Source organism: Tachysurus vachellii, chromosome 1 (genome assembly GCF_030014155.1).
Source record: "Tachysurus vachellii isolate PV-2020 chromosome 1, HZAU_Pvac_v1, whole genome shotgun sequence".
In the NCBI taxonomy this organism is placed as follows: domain Eukaryota; kingdom Metazoa; phylum Chordata; class Actinopteri; order Siluriformes; family Bagridae; genus Tachysurus; species Tachysurus vachellii.
In genome coordinates this window covers 13,878,955-13,897,848 of record NC_083460.1, presented here as the reverse complement: position 1 = coordinate 13,897,848, position 18,894 = coordinate 13,878,955, and the positions used below count along the sequence as shown (strand labels likewise).

The 18,894-nt window shown below is 40.1% G+C and overlaps 1 protein-coding gene across 1 annotated transcript in view; it reads right to left on the bottom strand.

Annotated features, from left to right (window-relative positions):
* Positions 1–3,572, bottom strand: part of cdh6 (cadherin 6) — a 28,042-nt gene extending 24,470 nt beyond the window's left edge. The window contains exon 1 of the mRNA XM_060873511.1: positions 3,444–3,572. The gene's annotated coding sequence lies outside the window, so the exon portion shown is untranslated. The remainder of the gene's footprint in view (positions 1–3,443) is intronic.
* Between the last annotated feature and the right edge of the window lie 15,322 nt (positions 3,573–18,894).

The window sequence follows — 18,894 nt, the reverse complement described above, 5'->3', positions numbered from 1 at the left end:
GCACACACATACAAACACAGGCACACACACACACTCACAAGCACACAGGCACACACACACACACAGGCACACACATACAGACACACACACACTCACACACACACACACACAGTCGCACACATACACACCCACACTCACACACACTGGCACAAACGCACACACACACACACAGAGGCATACACATACATACAAACATGCACACACACAAACACACAGGCGCACATACAGGCACACACAGGCACACACACCACTAGGGATGCACTGATCCCTCTTTTCCCTTTTCAGCACAATCCTACAGCCAAAACACCACACTGGAAATTAGAAGAATATCCGCAAATGTCCTTTAGTACTTTTTTAAAAACACCTTCAGTGTTCACTGACAACATGACTCATGACACATGACATAATTTAAGGTCTGATACCATCACTCTGTCTCAGATCTGTGCATCTCTACACACTCAGTATCTCTGAATCAATGACCTTGAGAGGTCGATTACTTTCAAGAATTGTTGCCTTACAGCTAGCATAAATTTAGCCAGCATGGTATTTAGGGAACTGATAATTATTCACAAATGAACCCTGGATCATCGTCAGAATTGAATAAACTCCTACAGCGTTACACCACTAATCTAAAATTCACAGCATTTAAATAACATCGGTATAATCAGCTATAGAATCAAATCATCTCTGTCGTAAGAAAATAATCCATGATGCAATGGTGTGATGAGTTACTGCTATCTTACTGAAGTTAATTATTACCTACTTATTATTACCTACTAATCTATTGTATGTCTCTGTGTTTTACTCCTCTTACCCCATAGCACTTTATCAACATGTACAATTCTCATCTCACATTTTTTCCCATTTGTAGTTACATATAACATCCACAAAATGGAAGTTTCTTCACTTGCCTCACTTTTTTCTCAAAAGCTCATGTTACAGTAAAAAAGTATAAACTCCTCTGTTCTGAAGATGTCGGAAAAGTTCAAGTTTTACCTCAGAATGTAATAAAGACACTGGAGACTCCTTTCATGAATGTAAAACAAACAAAAACTGTTTACATTGAACGTCCCGGTGACCGAGTCGCTACTATTATAACGTATATCAGAAAATATGTTAATATATCATAGAAATAAAATAAACCTGTGATTTGTAGCTGAACAATCAGGTTTCCAAACCTTTGCAGAATAACTGCATGATAATTATTAAATGAATAGCGATATATATTTTTAATTTGCTATACATTTTTAAAGAAATTTATCACTCGTTCCATTTAGGAAAAACAGAAAAGACATAAATAAATAAATAAATAAATAACTACTTATATTTAAAACCTATAGTAAAAGTATAGAAAGCTGATGATCTCAGCGCAAATAAAATGAGCTATTCTTAGCTAGGCTCGCAAACATCGGCTTAATTAATCAAGATAGCCGAAACTTATGCTAACAATTCAACTTATGCATCGCTAACTGTACTGTACTGTGTTGTCACCTCGTTCCACACCAACACTATCTCATTCACACATGCAGTGTCTGTGATTAACGTCTTTAATCAGCGCATTCGTCGTTCACATGAATCCGTTTCGATTTTTCATTCTTTCCTTAAACAAAATAAAACAATTTTATCCATTGTGAGTAACTCTAGGCTTAATGTAGTGTTATTGTTTAGAAGAAATGCTCTGTGCATTGACATTTTCAAGTAATTATAAGCCAGATTGTGAAGTTTTGTTTAGCCGTTTTGTGGAGAAACTGTGATGCATAAAAGAATCGATTATTTTTTCCCCCATCTGTGATATAAACCTTAATTTAAAACGCTAGATTTCGCCGATTTTTTTTTTGCAGCAGCTCCTGTGTTTGAAAAGTTATTTAGAAAGGGGTTGGTTCAATAATACAAACAACAAATGCACACACATACAGTACACACACATAGAGCATGGAAAAACCTAAAATAAAGGCCATCATTCTGAATTGACTTTAGATTTTTGTCCAAAACCAAAGCAGGTGTGTCACAGATTCTCCAAAACTTGTACACCATCTACATATTCAAGAGTGACGCAAGATATTTATGACATCATAACTATTCAGGCCAAAATAAAAACAAACTCGCACACAACCTCACATCTTAAATGGAGCTATTTCTACAATCTTTACAGTCTATTCATTAGTTTCAATTCGACCCAACACAACACGAGAATCACAAATTATTCATGAGGTGTTCGTTCCACACTGTTACGTATAAGCATTCATTCTATTCACTGAGCACGACGTCAATTCTATAATTATTAACTCTATTCACAATTCTACAGGCTGATTCACTCACAACAGAAGGTTAAATAGTTCATTCCATAGTCTTTCACAAAACAGCTGGAACCAAATTCCTTGTGTGTGTAAACACACTTGGCCAATAAACCTGATTCTGATTCTGATTCTGGTTTAAGCCTGTATGGGTGAATTTGATTAACATAGGTGTTAATTCTAAACACACTAAACATTCATTCTTAACACTAGAAACTGTTGATAAACGCTCACTTTGAATAAGTGTTTGTTGGTTAATTACCCCATGCGAGTGAATACAGGACCGGCTGCTAACACAGCAAAGTGTTCAGTCAGACACGAAAGGGTTCGTTTAACTCATTCTGTTCTCACTATAAAAAGGTGTTGCACTGTTCTGGAACATTCTGAGCAATGATCTCAAAGATATATTTCGTACACCGCCCTCACAGTACTGAATTAACACTTTTGATGTGATAAAAAAGAATATATAAAGCATCATTAACACTAAAGAGCTGAATTTTTTTTAAAAATGGAGCATTAAAACGGTGATCTATTTCTATATGATCAGAGTTCATTAATCCTGTATGAACACTATGTTAACAGTGTTAATTCTGCACTGTTAGGGATCTAAAGGCTTTAATTCTGAGGTAATTTTGAACTCTGTAAGGAGAAAATTGTTCATTAAATCACTGCTTTTAACCCTGTGTGAGTGAATTAAAGACTAGAAGCTAGTACAAGGATTGTAAGTGTTAATTCAATAGTGTTAGGGTTAAGTCATTAATTAACTGATAATAAGCACTTATTAAGGCGTTATTAACGCTTACAGCCCTGAAGTAACACTCTGACATGGTTGGATGAACACTTACGGTGTTATTAACGCGTATAAACTTAAACGAACACTTTATTTTGGGTCGCAAAAATATGATTATGGCTTTAATTTCCACACAGAAATGTCACCTGAACCACTGAACATTTCGCACGAGCGAGCGCGCGCACACACAAACACACACACACGCGCGCGCACGAATCTCCATCACCAAAACTGATATTTTATTAAGATGTTTTTTTCTTTCTTTTTTTAATCTAACTCTTTTATTTGACCTCAGTGATAAAGTAGAGAAATGTCCGCTATCAGAGATGGAAAAGTGAATAGAAACCGACAGGACTCACCGTCTAGCGGTCCACAGGAGCCCGGAGTCCGTTACCGTTACTCGGCTGTGTGTGAATCCGGTGACTGGGTGAGAGAAAAGTGTCGCGCGAGTGGCCGCTCGTGCGCCTCATCCGCGGCTCGCTCGCTCTGGAGGAGAAGTAGGCGGAGTCAGGGGAAAAAAAAAAAAAACGAGCTCGGCTGCTGATTGGCTGGCTGGTCACCCGCGTCCCGCGTCTCCATTACTGAGGCGCCATAGAGCACTGGGAAAGTAGTTTCGAAAGTAAATCTTTAAACCGAGCCTGATAAATGATTTTATTGCGAGCTTTCACCCGTTTAATTTCAGTTATGGCCAGGGGACTGTCCAAGGGGACTTTCAAGTGAAAAAAAAAATGTATTAGTTGGCTCAGTGTCCAATGTGGCGACTCAGGGCAAGAGCGCAAACATAACAAACCTGATCAGAACCGGAGACTGTGTATGTTTACAACCTGAGACTGGGTATGTTTAGAACCTGAGACGGGTATGTTTAGTATGTTTAGAACCTGAGATTAGGTATGTTTAGTATGTTTAGTACCTGAGATTGGGTATGTTTAGTATGTTTAGAACCTGAGATTGGCTATGTTTAGCATGTTTAGAACCTGAGACTTGGGTATGTTTAGTATGTTTAGAACCTGAGATGGTATGTTTAGTATGTTTAGAACCTGAGATTGGGTATGTTTAGTATGTTTAGTACCTGAGATTGGGTATGTTTAGAACCTGAGATGGTATGTTTAGTATGTTTAGAACCTGAGATTGGGTATGTTTAGTATGTTTAGTACCTGAGATTGGGTATGTTTAGTATGTTTAGAACCTGAGATTGGGTATGATTAGTATGTTTAGAACCTGAGATTGGGTATGTTTAGTATGTTTAGAACCTGAGATTGGGTATGTTTAGATGTAGTCTAATTTCTACACAAATGAAAATATAAGAAAAGCCGTAGTAAATGGCACGAGAGCCAACTTTTCCAACCCTAACCATTATCTTCATAAATCATGGTGTGACCCAAGAATTCTTTTAGGATATGTGATTTAAATTTTATGACATAAAATCGGTTTACAATGTGCAGCGAAATGTGAGATTTTGGTCACAGAGGTCAGCTGGGTTTCTGGTCACAATGGCACTAAATCAAGCCACCAATAATGACCACCAATCTCAATTCATGACCGAAGAATTCCTAATGAGTTGAGATTCCTGTTTTATGTCTACGACTGTACTTTCAAATGGAAATACTGAAACATATCTGAAAAAATGTGATTCTACCAAAAAAAAAATAATAAAATTCTCAGTTTGGTAAACTTGAGATATGAGTTTCAGGTATCGTGTTTCATTTACTTTTCTCCATCTGAGTGACAGAAATGTGTTGTCGGTCATCTTTGGTGACAATTGTACTAAATAACCACAGATCATGGGAACTGTGGTAGTTTATGGGAGTTTTTTATAAGCACAACCATGTATGTGCAGACACTACAGTTATTATATGCTATTTGTTTGTGTAGATGTTTTAGCTATCAAATAACATATTTACTGACAAAGTGTACAGCAATGTTTCACAGTAAGTTATTTGGCTATTACAGAGAGAAGAATTTCAGATCATTTGGTAGTTGTGGAAAAAGTTGCACCCTTGTGATTCAGTGGGTCGGCGTAAATCGCCAAAGTCTGCAAAACCAGGTTTGGGAAATGGGTCAAGGCCTTGAATGTTTCCTGAGTGGAGATCGCTGGACCAAAGTGTCTATTTGAACCAGCATGAAATTTTTAGGAAATAGACAAGATCTTCCAAATGATGCAAAAGGTAACGATGGCCTCATTTGATTCTGCAGCACAGATTTGATCAACTTTTTTGCATGCCTTGTGTTTGATTATAAAGTCTGTACCTAAAATGCAGACCCAGTAAGATTTATTTAACGGTCCTTTCTAGTTTTCCTGTGAAAAAAATAATAAAATCCATAGTTCACTGGTCAAGTCTATAGTGCAAGGAGAACATGATGAAATATTCAATCTATATTCCCAAGCCTTTGCTGCATGCTGCAGAGCAACTGGGAGTGAACAGAGGCAAAGTCACAGGCTGCAAAATTCATGCACCGACCCAGAAGTCGGGGAGAATATGGAGACATGCTCATGAGCTCGATCCACGGCCGACGTCTACTCTGTCTCCCGGCGTGTCCTCAGTCTGCATGCAGAATGTCGGGAAGGTTTATAAAGGTGTTTGTAACAATCAGACGGAAGGACAGGGCACAGTGGGTTAACAGCACACCTGCGCATCAACACGCTCCGTCAGAAGGAAGGAGAGGGTCGGCCGAGAGTCTCAGACAGTCCATATGTTAAAAGTCTCCTTTTTGAGTCTGCGCTACGATTCATTAGGATTCACTGTATAGCTCTGTGAAAGAGAAACAGTGAAGGATATGCACCGCATTACTTTAGGACATAAAGTTTCTATAGTGTCCTGCATTATACCCAAGTCCTTCTTCCGCCTGTACTGATTTCTTTTTGAACTTCATTATAAACATTTCATGTGCTGGATGATAACTGTGAGAGCCATAGTAATGACGAAACTCAGAGCAAAAGTGGACTGATAGCTAAAAAAACTAAAGAATTTTAGGGTGAAAAATCTTTTACCTCTCCCAAATAAACTCGGTCAGCCGAAACACCTTGAAGTTTGATGTTTACTTCTTTAGCATTGCATCAAATTTCTATACACTTCTATATAGTTAATAACGGTCATTTATTTTATGCCAATTCTTCTCTCTACATCTCTGAGTCTTCCTGCTATCTATAAACATTAATTTGTATCTAAAATTTTGTTTATTTTTTTTGTGCAACCAGAATAAGTTTAGTGCAGTTTAGTCTCCCAAAGCATGAACTGGAATTGATCCAGAAAGACAGACGTTACAAGGGTGATAACCTAGTCTGACTTTAATTACAAAGTACACTTCTTTCCCCAAAATAAACTGTTCGATCACTGCTTTGTTAGCTATACTGTATGTATTCATTTTTAAGTTTAATGTATAATAAGCGCAGCTGAACTGTTTCAGTAAATTACATCTAAAAAGTGTGTTATAATTTCTGTACAATTTAACATCACTAACCTGAAATACGGGGGGGCACGGTGGCTTAGTGGTTAGCACGTTCGCCTCACACCTCCAGGGTCGGGGTTCGATTCCCGCCTCCATCTTGTGTGTGTGGAGTTTGCATGTTCTCCCCGTGCCTCGGGGGTTTCCTCCGGGTACTCCGGTTTCCTCCCCCGGTCCAAAGACATGCATGGTAGGTTGATTGGCATCTCTGGAAAATTGTCCGTAGTGTGTGATTGTGTGAGTGAATGAGGGTGTGTGTGTGTGTGTGCCCTGCGATGGGTTGGCACTCCGTCCAGGGTGTATCCTGCCTTGATGCCCGATGACGCCTGAGATAGGCACAGGCTCCCCGTGACCCGAGGTAGTTTGGATAAGCGGTAGAAGATGAATGAATGAATGAACCTGAAATACAGTAGAAAGAAAAAAACACAATGTATCATGTCTTTGTACCGTATTTTGTTAGTTATTACTTACTTATGTGTTCTACTTACAATTTTTTCCCCAAGAACCTGTAAGACGTTTATCCTTATATCGTACAGTAACAGCTAGGTTTCAACATAGCATTTAAATAAGTTTCAAGTACATAGTGTAAAGCGCATCCTGCATAAACGTCATAAGTAACATGTCAAAACGACCAGGAATACATCAGTACTGAATGCTAAAATAACATAAATAATAAGTAACTACTAAAGTAAGTAAGTAACTAATAAAATGTTCAGTAAAAACTTGCATACATGTGAGTTTAGATGATATAATAGATGACAGATGATCCAGTGTAGACATTAGCATTAAGTATCTGATATTCTGCCTCATTAGCTACTAGGTGCTAACATTTCCAACTTACAAAGTTTGCACTAGTTGTAAAATCTTCAGACTCATTTCTGAATAAATATATTATAATATATATTTATAGACACTTAGAAGTTTTTACATGCACCGTTAATTAAAGGGGTTGATATATTTAATTGCAGTTTACACAATGTTGAAATTAAATAAGGAAATAAATAAACTAAGAAGTGTAACATTTAAAGATTTGATCATCTCCCACTTTCAGGTTACTTTAATTAAGCACTTTATTAAAGACTATAACTAAAAGATTATAAATGATTGTATTGTGGGATGAAATCTGTCGTGTTTTTTACATCAGTGAGTATCAGCTGCAGGAAAAATACATGCCGTGTGCTACAGGAATCTATTGTGAATTTGTGAATCTAAGTGATTTTCTACATAAATGTAGCCTTTTCCCCAAATTAAACATTGACGTTTATCTTGATTTTTTTTTGGTTCTGCTTCTAATGTCTAAATTTTAACCAAACATGATTAAACTCAGAACGAAAAAGAAAGCTAATGTGACTAATAATGAAAATGTGCCTCAAACTCAAAACTTTTCTATCCCTGTTCAATTATTTCTAATTTACTACTTTAATTTTCTTATTCTACTGCATTTAACATCTAACTGCTTGACATTTAACCAAAAATCACATTACGCAGCACAGAACTGTACACACGCGTTAAGTCTTGATTAACTTATTGATTATATATATATATATAAGTATATTTATACTTGACTTTTTATAAATTCATACATAACTATTTATTTATTTATTTATTTATTTATTTATTTATCAGGTCTGTGTCTTCACAACCCTGTGCTTCATTCCAAAGCCTTCAGGCAAACACTACATGAGCCTGGTTAATTTTTAACAAAGAAATTCCTGTTAATTTGTACGCATTCCTCAGAGGTAGTGAAATTCCTCTTGGCCCGGCCACGATCTCTGACATCTCAGCTCTTTTTTAGCAAGAACGCGCATTCTTCAGTTTCCGACTTTCAGGTTTAGAATTATGGAATTACAAGCAGGTTTAACACAGCCTGTATTTATTTATTTATTTATTTATTTATTTATTTATTTATTTATTTATTTATTTATTTATTTATTTATTATTTTGTACTCGTGTTCCAAACACATGAATGTTATGATGATGTCACGCGACCCGTCTGGGCTGAAACCTGGCGAAAATCTGAGGCTGTTTTAAAGACAGTATCTCTGAATATTGCAGAAGGAAGCAGTTCCGCTGTCAGTTCCACTGTCCTTCACTTCTCCGTAATCTCTCCCCATCATCCTGCTACAAATTGATCTTTGCCTCATCTGTCCAGATGTTGTTCCAGACCGCTAAAAGCTTTTAAAAGTGTCTTGAAAGTTCTAATGTGGGCTGAATGCTTTTGATCTTATGGTTTTTACCTCATGCTTTACGTCTCTGTATTTATTCAGCTGAACTCTTCTCTTGATTGTTGACTTTGACGCAGATACACCTTGATCAGGTCAACTCTTGTGAAAGGGTTTTTCTTCACCAGGGAAAGAATTTTTCTATACTCCATGACAGCTGTAGGTCTTCCTGAGCTCTAATGCAGTCCTTATCTCTCTGATGGGTTTGTTTTGATCTTTCAGCCTGATGTTGTCTTGCTTCTTTGGCAGCGACGACTCTTTGGACTTGACATTGCGAGGTTAACAGCAACAGATTCCAAATGCAAACGACACACTTGGAATAAACTCTTTATTTTATTTTTATTCGCTTAGTTGGAAGTGACACACACCTGCCTACTGGACAGCTGAGCAGCCTAATGTCCAATAACAAATGTGTGTGTGTGTTTGGTGGTGGTAAATTCCTTCAAAAATAAAGCCGAACTTTGAGCTAAAATTTATTTCTACTAACCTCCAAAGAAAATAACTCATTACTGATTGAAAGCGACAATGCCTGACACAAATCTCCCTCAGTAGAGCCAATTTTTTGATTGGCTGCTGGCAGCCTGAGCGAGAGATTAGAAAGTCAGTCTGAGTGCAGTTCATTCAATACATTCAATAAAAAATTCAATTTACTGAATTTAATTGAATTGACTAGCTGTGCTCGGGGAGTTGAACGTTAGCCATGCGGATGGAAGAACGACCATGACGATTGTTTAGCCATCGTAGTGAATTAAAAAAACTAAACAAAAAAACAAACAAACAAAAAATGTTCCAAACATTATATAACAATATACTTCAGCTATTTATTTATTTATTTATTTATTTTTAGCTTTATCATCTCCTAGCACTTTTATACCTTTATACAAAAGGCAGGCTTGGTTTTAGCTTCCATGCTAGCAGACTGCTTATAGAAAACTAGATGTAATGATCCTTCTATGCGCTAAATTCTACAGGAAATGCTAATTTAGACAGCTATCCAGGTACAAATAATAAAATGGAAAAACTATCATCTGAATGGATAAAACAATCCCGATATTACCTTTACCTTGAAGAATGTTAAGCAAATTCTTGCAAAAAATATAAAAGATAAAGATTCACACTTTTCATCTATTTATAGTTACAATTAAAAGTTCAACTAAAAATGTGCTAGTTCAGTTCTTACTTTAGAGGAAATCAGCTATAAACACATCCCCTCATCAGCCTCACCAGCTTTTTTCTGAAAAAGAGAAAAAACAAATCCTGTGTGTTTAGATCCTGTAAATACACATTGCAGCCTGTCATGTTAGCGTTAAACACTAAAAGCACAAACTCCGCTCTCTTGAAGATGAAAAACTTTAAGCTATTTTGGTTGCTAAGTTACACTTCCTCCTCTGACACTGGACTCTGGACACTGACACTGGAGACTCGTGTAATTAACAGTGTTAATGGTGTTAGTGTCAACCACTCAGATATTATTATTAATATTATTATTATTATTTTACAAAGATAAAAAAGCAAAACTGAGAGAAAGATGTGGTTTTTCTGTGAAGCCTTGCTGTTTTCAGCAGGAATGTGGTTGATATGCTCAGAAGCACACATTACTGAAGTGAAAGGAGCGCACTGGATGTATTCTCCGTGATGTAATTGTGGCACAGCTTGTGATTTTCTCTGACTTGCCGTCTGCTGATGAAGCAGAAAGTCTCTCTCGAGTCAGCGTGCCACGTTTAAGAAGTGCTTATTCGCAAAAAAAAAAAAAAAAACGGAGGAAGCGGTGACGGTGATGGTGACGGTGTTGGTGGTGCTAGTGGTGGTTGAGGTGGGGGGACGAAAGTCTTAACGTCACGTCTTGATTCGAAGAGGGCTAAATCGAAAAAAGAAGAAAAAAGAACAAGAAGGATGTTCTGAGGAAAAATCTAAAAATATCGCCGTGGAGCAGATTGCTTAATGGAATCGCTTAGCTTTAATCGAGCTAATCCGTATAGACTGGATAGATGTCCAGACTTTTTATTTATTTATTTATTTATGTATTTATTTATTTATTTTTTTAAGCGAGCGGAGTTGAGCTGCATGTACTGGAAGCAAAGGCGTGTCTTCTTTTTTTCTGTAACAGATTACTCTAGTGATGCACACAGAGAAAGCAGATGTTCTGAGTTAACAGCCAATCTCACGGCTTGGCAGCTGTTGGTGTTTATATTGCTCTGAGTGTTATATATCTAATCTGAGCTAGCTGGGACAGGGACATGATATACATGCTCTGTCATCCTGTCATCTATATATTTATGGAGAAAAATGATGCGGGTGTCGAAAAAACGTCAAATAACGTCAAATAACGTCAGATATTCCTCCGTTGGTGGCAACCGCTGTCGGAAATGTCAGTACAGTGCGCGGTTTTGAGGAAAGCAAATAAACCATCTGCATGCTAAAACTGACTATTGTTTCTTTTTGCTAATCAGCCCTGGCAAATGTGAATACTTCGGAGGATTCTCGCAAAAGCTTAAGGACAACACGCTTTAATCCGCTTTAAATCAGAAACAGCATATTGCCTGAGACAGCGAGGCAAAGTCAAGGAGCGAATGAATAATAATAAGCCTCGGATCTCTTCCTTAATTCAGTGAAAAACACATGTGGAAGCGGCTTTTTTTTTGACTCATGAACCAAGGGATCAGTCGGGGCGCTGCGTTTTCTAGCCTCGCCTTGATGAGATTTGAGAGTTTTCCGAGAGCGGCTCATTTGCATGTGTTTGCAACACAGTGTGTCGAGAGGCGCATTTTTAAAATATCCGCTCTCCAAGCATGCTGTAGCTTGGTCTCGCAGGCACCGAGCGTGATCAGGGCCGAACAGAGCGTGGAGAATCAGCAGGACCGAACTAGGCTCCTCCGACAGAATGAGATTTCTGCTCTCGCCAAGGGAGCAGCTCGGAGCGACCCGGGGCGATGACTCTACACCAGCGCAGAAAATTTATTAGACGGGTCTCTCGACGGAGTGTGTCATGTCACGTTTGTTGACCGACTATGTTTGGGGTTGAGGAAAAAAAAAGAAAGTCAGCCCCGAGACACAGAGTGTGTACCGTATGATTTACGGTATAATTCATGTTGGTTTCGGGTTAAAGGGAAAGTTAAAAGCATGTCAAAATGAAAAGCAGGAAAAATGCTCCCTGATCATCTTCCTTGTTTATCTTTAGAATTAGCATGTTGGTTCATCTTAGCCCTCGGTTCGTTATTCACTGACTAGAGCGATGCAGCGGCACTCTTGCATTTTCGAAACTTCACCTGTACGCTCTGTCAGTTGCGACTTTCAGGCTAACACCCACTGTCAACACCTTTGTGCTTGTCACCTCATCGATCACTAGATAGTCAAGCCGAGTTTCTGCTGCATTGCATTCTGGGTCTTTGAGTGCACCATTTTGCATTCTGGGTCTTTGGGTGCACTATATGACACTTCATTTAACTTTGAGTGCTGTAAAACAGAAAATAAGGAAAAAACCTTTTTTAAGACCTGAATGAACAACAAACAAAAGAATAAACAACAAACAATTAGCGCTTCTGAACTCTGCTAGCACCGACTGTGTCCTGAGCCTGTAACAAAATGATTAATGTGTCATAGGAACAATGAAATTACATCACCAAACATCAGATTAGCACCAGAGTTTTTCTTTATGAGAGACATAAAGTGGTTGTAAAGCGGGCATTTAGCCACCATTAGCATTAGCATTTGCTTTTAGCTTCCATTACTCCTGATTGTTACAGATAAAGCTAGTAAAGTGCGTTATCAGGCCAGTTAACGTATTTACAGCATGTCGAGTTTGCACGTCCTGGACTAATCTTGTGTATGGTTTGAGTGAGCCATCTGATCTCCTGTCAGATTTGGACGTTTGTGAAGCTGTGAAATAAAGTTAATTCCCAAAACAAGCTTATTCTATCCTCAATGTGAGATAAAAGAAGGAGAAGTGAGAGGGAGTAAAACAGCTCCTTTTGTCTACTGTCCGTTGGAGGCATGTCTCATGCTGCACAGCGAGAGACGGATTAATGACCCCCTGAACTCCCCCAGATGGACAGAGTCTGTTCTGTGTTATTAAATCCTTCGCTGTTTTTCTGCCAGACCTCCAGCACATTCCAAATACGCTATGTGTGAAGTCCACAATAGCGAGTTCCCAGAGCAATTAAACTCTGTGTTAATTACTAATTTTCCTTGCTGAAATTGTTAGCTGAATTGAAGATGAAGTGACAACAGTAATAGCTAGCTAAAATGTAGCTAAGAGTAACACTAACAATAACTAATCCTAATTATTGGGGCATGGTGTCGGGTGTTTGGGGGTGGGAGGGTATGGGATGAGATCGCTGATGTTGGGGATGTGGTGAAGGATGGGTCAGGAGTGTGGGGTTGGTGTATGGGTTGGGGTATGGGATGGGGTCAGGTTGTGAGAGATGTGAAATGGGATTGGTCAGGGGTGTGTAGGATGTGGTGGGTGATGGGTCAGGGGTATGGGGATGTAGTGGAAGATGGGTCAGAAGTGTGGGGGTTAAGGACTGGGATGGGGTCAGGAGTGTCGGGCAAAGGATGGGTACACTCAGGGGTGTGGTAGATGGGGTTAGTGGTGTGTGTAATGTGGTGGGGGATGGGTCGGGTGGTGATGGGATCAGGGATGTGGTGATGGGTCAGGGGTATGTGGATGGGTTTGGGGGGTGGGGGGTTCAGGTCTCAGGGATGATGGAAGGGGTCTGGGGATGGTGTCAGGGTTTTATCAGTAACACATGTAAGAAATAAAAGGCTCTGTGTAATGTGATGGGAAATGAATGAGTGACAGGTGAAGTGATAGAGCAGAGTCACTGTTACATCCTGATGTTGATTTCTTTTTTTGGTTCTTTACAATAACAGCCCACCCTGTTATGTGTTTTATTTATCTGATATCTCTAAGAATATAATGTCCTACTTTTTATCCATTTATAGCTACACTTCTACGCTGTGAATGGTCCTGCATAGACTTCTAGCTTCTAGATGGATGCGCAGCAACAGCGCTGATTAAACTCTGTGTGGAACGCGGATCTTGCCCCGTCTCCACTCGAGCGATCTGACTGAAGAATCTGGGTTTATGATTCTAATCTCGCTGCATTACTCCTCGCTGAAGGGATTATGCAGTGACAATTTCAAGAGGACAAGAAAGATGTAATGCGGCGCGTAAGCTGTCGTCCTTATTAAAAGCAAAACTGTGCGAGCGCCGCTCCGCTCGCTAAACATTTCATAAAGTTGATGGATTTTCTAAATGCAAATAAGGATATTTGTATCCCGTCCCTCAGGAAAATCACTTTTCACACTCATGTGCTTCCGTCTCTCTGATAGGCACGCTTAAGCTCGTTTTTTTCTTTTTTTCTTTTAAAGAATCCGCAAAGGCAGGCGGGTTGATTAATCCCGGAGGTACGCTTAAATCCAGCTCCAAATTAGCACTGCAAAAATGAGAAAATTCTTTAGCTGGGAATGCAGAGTGATTAAAAGTCCTTTTCAGGTGTCAATGATTTACAAAAACTACCAAACTTAATCCTCTTTTTTCCTTTTCAAAGCCCACTCCAATGTCTCTCCGAGCTTTTTTTAAGGACCACGGCTGCTAAAGTGGAAGAGGAAGGTAATGACCCACAGAGCTTTTACTTCAGACAAAAAGAAAATAATTAGATAGCGGCAGGGGAGGGAAGAAGGGGGAGGCCAAAAAAAGAAAAAACTCTGCAGGTAAAAAAAATAATGGCTGACTTACAACAAGGAAAGGGGTGGGAGAGACTGAAGAGTGTAGTCGCACTTGCTTGCTGCGGACTGAGATTGGGGAAAAAGAGAAAAATAACACATAAAGGTTGGGAGAGTATCGGTGGTGGTTGTGGTTGTGGGGTGGATAGGGAGGAAAAGCCACAAATCCACGAGTCACTGCTTTATTTTCAAGCTTAGGAATCCCACGTGAGGGACAAAATAAGTTCGGTGCACAGTAATTAACTTTGGTGCAACCTTTGGCCGTAGAGTGCAGTCGACCCTGCAGTTTTTTCGCCTCAGCATTTCCAACGCAGGCCGTGTCGCTCTCCCAGCAGACAAACAGCCTGGATAACACCATTACACACACACACACACACACACACACACACACTTATGGACTCGGCTTATGCTTTCAGGTTATAAAACGAGTTTATCTCCGACTTTATCGCTGCCGTATCGCCACCAGCAGGCTAAAGGTGGAACATTAAACACAGTAACAATGACCTAAGCGCTGAGGATTCTGATTGGTTGGAAGGTTGATTGCAGCTATGGCTGTAGTTCTGTATTTTCTTATATTCATGTGCTAATTTTAATAGCTTCTATAACAACAGCTGACAAAGAAACTGTTACTTGTTGAGGCAAGATGGTAGACCATTCATGGAAGGAGTCTCCGGTGTCAGGAACTTTCTCAGGAACATCCTAAAAGCTTCAATTTGTTAACATTTACCTATTATTTTTTATATACAAATATTTTATTGTTTCTTTCATGTTCCTGAGCACATGGAATGCACAGAAACCTACACGAATGATCGTTCACATGCAGTAACTTTGTCTGAAATCATGTCACAGTGCAGCTCCGCTTGTGTAAGCACAGCAAGTGAGGAATGAGGAGAAATTTGCGGTAATCAGGCATCACTCTGCTAGCCGTCTGTCGCACGATCGGCTTGTTAGCGCGTCCACGGGACGATACGCTCAGCACCGGATCTGTTAAATCAAATCTATGGTCCGGATTAGACCGTAATCCTCGAGAACTCATTAGGAAGGAACACGTTTCAATCTTCACCACAGGGCCTCAAATGAAACGGCTTCTAAATCCATATTTGAGCCAAAGCAGTGCTGGAACAATTCTTATGATCCTGCATACAGACTTCATCCTTCACTTCCTCCTCCTCTTAGTTATGAGTGATGCCTCTGTTTGCTGATGTGCCTCCCATTTTAATCTGGTTGTATTTTCCAGCGAGATCGACCTTTTGTCGTGCGTCTCTGCATTCCTAACCGATTGATTAGCACTAATCTTGAGAGAGGGGAAGATAATCTCTTGGGTCACAGGGAGCAGGAAACTAACTGTAAACAACGACAACACTCATTTATGATTTACAAGGCTAACATGCAGTGTGAATTTTAAAAAATAATAAATCTGAAGAGACCCTCAGGTGAAACCTCAGGCTAGATAGATGAAGAAGAAGACAATAAAAGATAAGCGCTTTATGAATAAAAAATAAACCAGACCTGATTAGCACACAATATTTTACTGACACTAGCACTAGCATGCTAACTAACTACCTTGCTGTCAATATTAGGCTAGCTAATACCTAACACCTACTCAGAGAAGTCCAGTTTTAAAGAATTAATCACCAGTTCCTTACCAATCAGAATCCAGAATAAACTTGTGTATAGTTTCTAGACTTAGTAACATTTTCTTCAGCTGACTTTCTCATTTTTACATGATTCCTTTACACATAATGCATCATCTTGCTCGAGTGTCTAAGCTAGGATCCCATTAGCTGAGTTCAGGGCTGCGTGTGCTGCACTGATCTTACTAAACACCAGGGGAATTTCCTTTGCAGGACAACTTTTCTTCAATTCCTCTCTGATAAGTGGAAAGCTGTGAGTGTTTACCAGGCCGAGGCAAGCTGATTTATCTTGTACTGCAAAGCTCCAGTTAAAAGGAAACCGAGAGCTTCCCTCGTCTCCCGTCCACGCGCTGATAGGCTGGGTAAGGACACTATGTCTGACGTACGATGCTATCAGTTACGTCCCACTGATCTGCGTGTCCTTTTTTTGTCCCCTAAGGATTAGTGATGTCTCTTATCTTCAACCCTGGACTCAACATCAGTCCCTGAATAATGCGGGGTTTTTGAAGGGCACTGATGTAACCTCCTCAGGGAATTAACTCGTATCAGAATGTAACCCAAACCAGTGTTGTTCTGCAGTTTCAGTTCTGCTCGAGTCAATATGACCCATTTTAGATGCTAAAATTGGGACTTGGCTGTAGTGTTTCTGAAGTGAACACGAGGAAAAAATGTTTATATATTATATCATAAGGTTATGTTTAGGACATTTCTCTCAAAGCCCAGCATATCATGTTAACAGAGATAACATTTCAGTTAGCAGTTCAAGTCAAGTCAAGTCAAGAAGCTTTTATTGTCATTTCAACCATATATAGCTGTTGCAGTACATAGCGAAATGAGACAACGTTTCTCCAGGATCATGGTGCTATGTAGAACAAAGACAGGGCTAAGGACTTGTAAGTAGTCTTAGCCACATAAAGTGCAACTGTGCAACCTGGTGCAAACAGTGCAGGACAAGACAAACAAGACAGACAAGACAGTGCAGGACAAAAGACAGTGCAGACAAAAAGTTACAAGACAATACAAAAAGTACAAAAAATACAATACACAAACGACAATAAACATTAAACAGAAACATCACAGGTCAGAAACAGAAACAGGTCCTTAGGATAATATATAGAATTGTGCAAAAAACACCAAATGACTGAAATATTGTATAGTATGTGCAAAACGGCTGAAATGTTGGACAGTTTGTGCAAAACAGCAAAAAAGTGTGCAAAAACAGCATGTAAACAGTTTGATGGATTGTAAGCAGCATGTAAACGATTTGATGTGTCAGTGTGTTTTTTTTTTTTTTGTGGGTCTGTGCAGTCCATACAGATGATGTGTGTGTACTGTATGTTGTGCTCAGTACAGTTCAGTTCAGTTGTTGAGAAGTCTGATGGCTTGTGGGAAGAAACTATTACACAGTCTGGTCGTGAGGGCCCGAATGCTTCGGTACCTTTTTCCAGATGGCAGGAGGGTGAAGAGTGTGTGTGAGGGGTGTGTGGGGTCATCCACAATGCTGTTGGCTTTGCGGATGCAGCGTGTGGTGTAAGTGTCTATGATAGAGGGAAGAGAGACCCCAATGATCTTCTCCGCTGTCCTCACTATCCGCTGCAGGGTTTTGTGGTGCAGTTCCCAAACCAGACAGTGATGCAGCTGCTCAGGATGCTCTCAATGGTCCCTCTGTAGAACATGGTCAGGATGGGGGGAGGGAGATGTGCCTTTCTCAGCCTTCGTAGGAAGTAGAGACGCTTCTGGGCGTTCTTAGTGATGGCACTGGTGTTGAGTGACCAGGTGAGGTTCTCCGCTAGATGAACACCAAGAAATTTGGTGCTCTTGATGATCTCTACAGATGATCTGTCAAAGTTCAGCGGAGAGTGGTCACTCTGTGCTCTCCTGAAGTCTACAACTATCTCTTTAGTTTTATCAACATTCAGAGAAAGGTTATTGGCTCTACACCAGGCAGTTAGTTGTTGCACCTCCTCCCTGTATGCTGACTCGTTGTTCTTGTTGATGAGACCCACCACGGTCGTGTCATCGGCGAACTTAATAATATGGTTCGAATCAGCAAGCTGAACAGCAGTGGACTGAGCACACAGCCCTGAGGGGCTCCAGTGTTCAGTGTGGTGGTGCTGGAGATGCTGTTCCCGATCCGGACTGACTGGGGTCTCCCAATCAGAAAGTCCAGGATCCAGTTTCAGAGGGAGGTGTTTAGTCCCAGCAGGCTCAGTTTCCCAATCAGGTGCTGAGGGATGATTGTGTTGAATGCTGAACTAAAGTCTATGAACAGCATTCGTACATAAGTGTCCTTATTGTCGAGGTGGATGAGGGCTAAGTGGAGGGCTGTGGCAATGGCATCGTCTGTAGAGCGGTTTTTACGATACGCAAACTGTAGGGGGTCCATTGTGGGTGGTAGCTGGGTCTTGATGTGCCTCATGACGAGCTTCTTGAAGCACTTCATAACTATGGGTGTGAGTGCAACGGGACGATAGTCATTGAGGCAGGACACTGTAGACTTCTTTGGGACAGGAACAATGGTGGTAGTTTTGAGGCACGTAGGAACAACGGCGCTGCTCAGGGAAATGTTGAAGATGTCAGTAAAGACATCCACTAGCTGTTCTGCACATTCCCTGAGCACCCTGCCAGGAATGTCATCTGGTCCAGCAGCCTTCCGTGGGTTAACTCTGCATAGAGTTCTCCTCACGTCGGCCGTGGATAGACAGAGTATCTGGTCGTCGGGGGGAGGGATGGTCTTCCTTGCTGCTATGTTGTTCTGCACCTCAAACCGAGTGTAGAAGTCG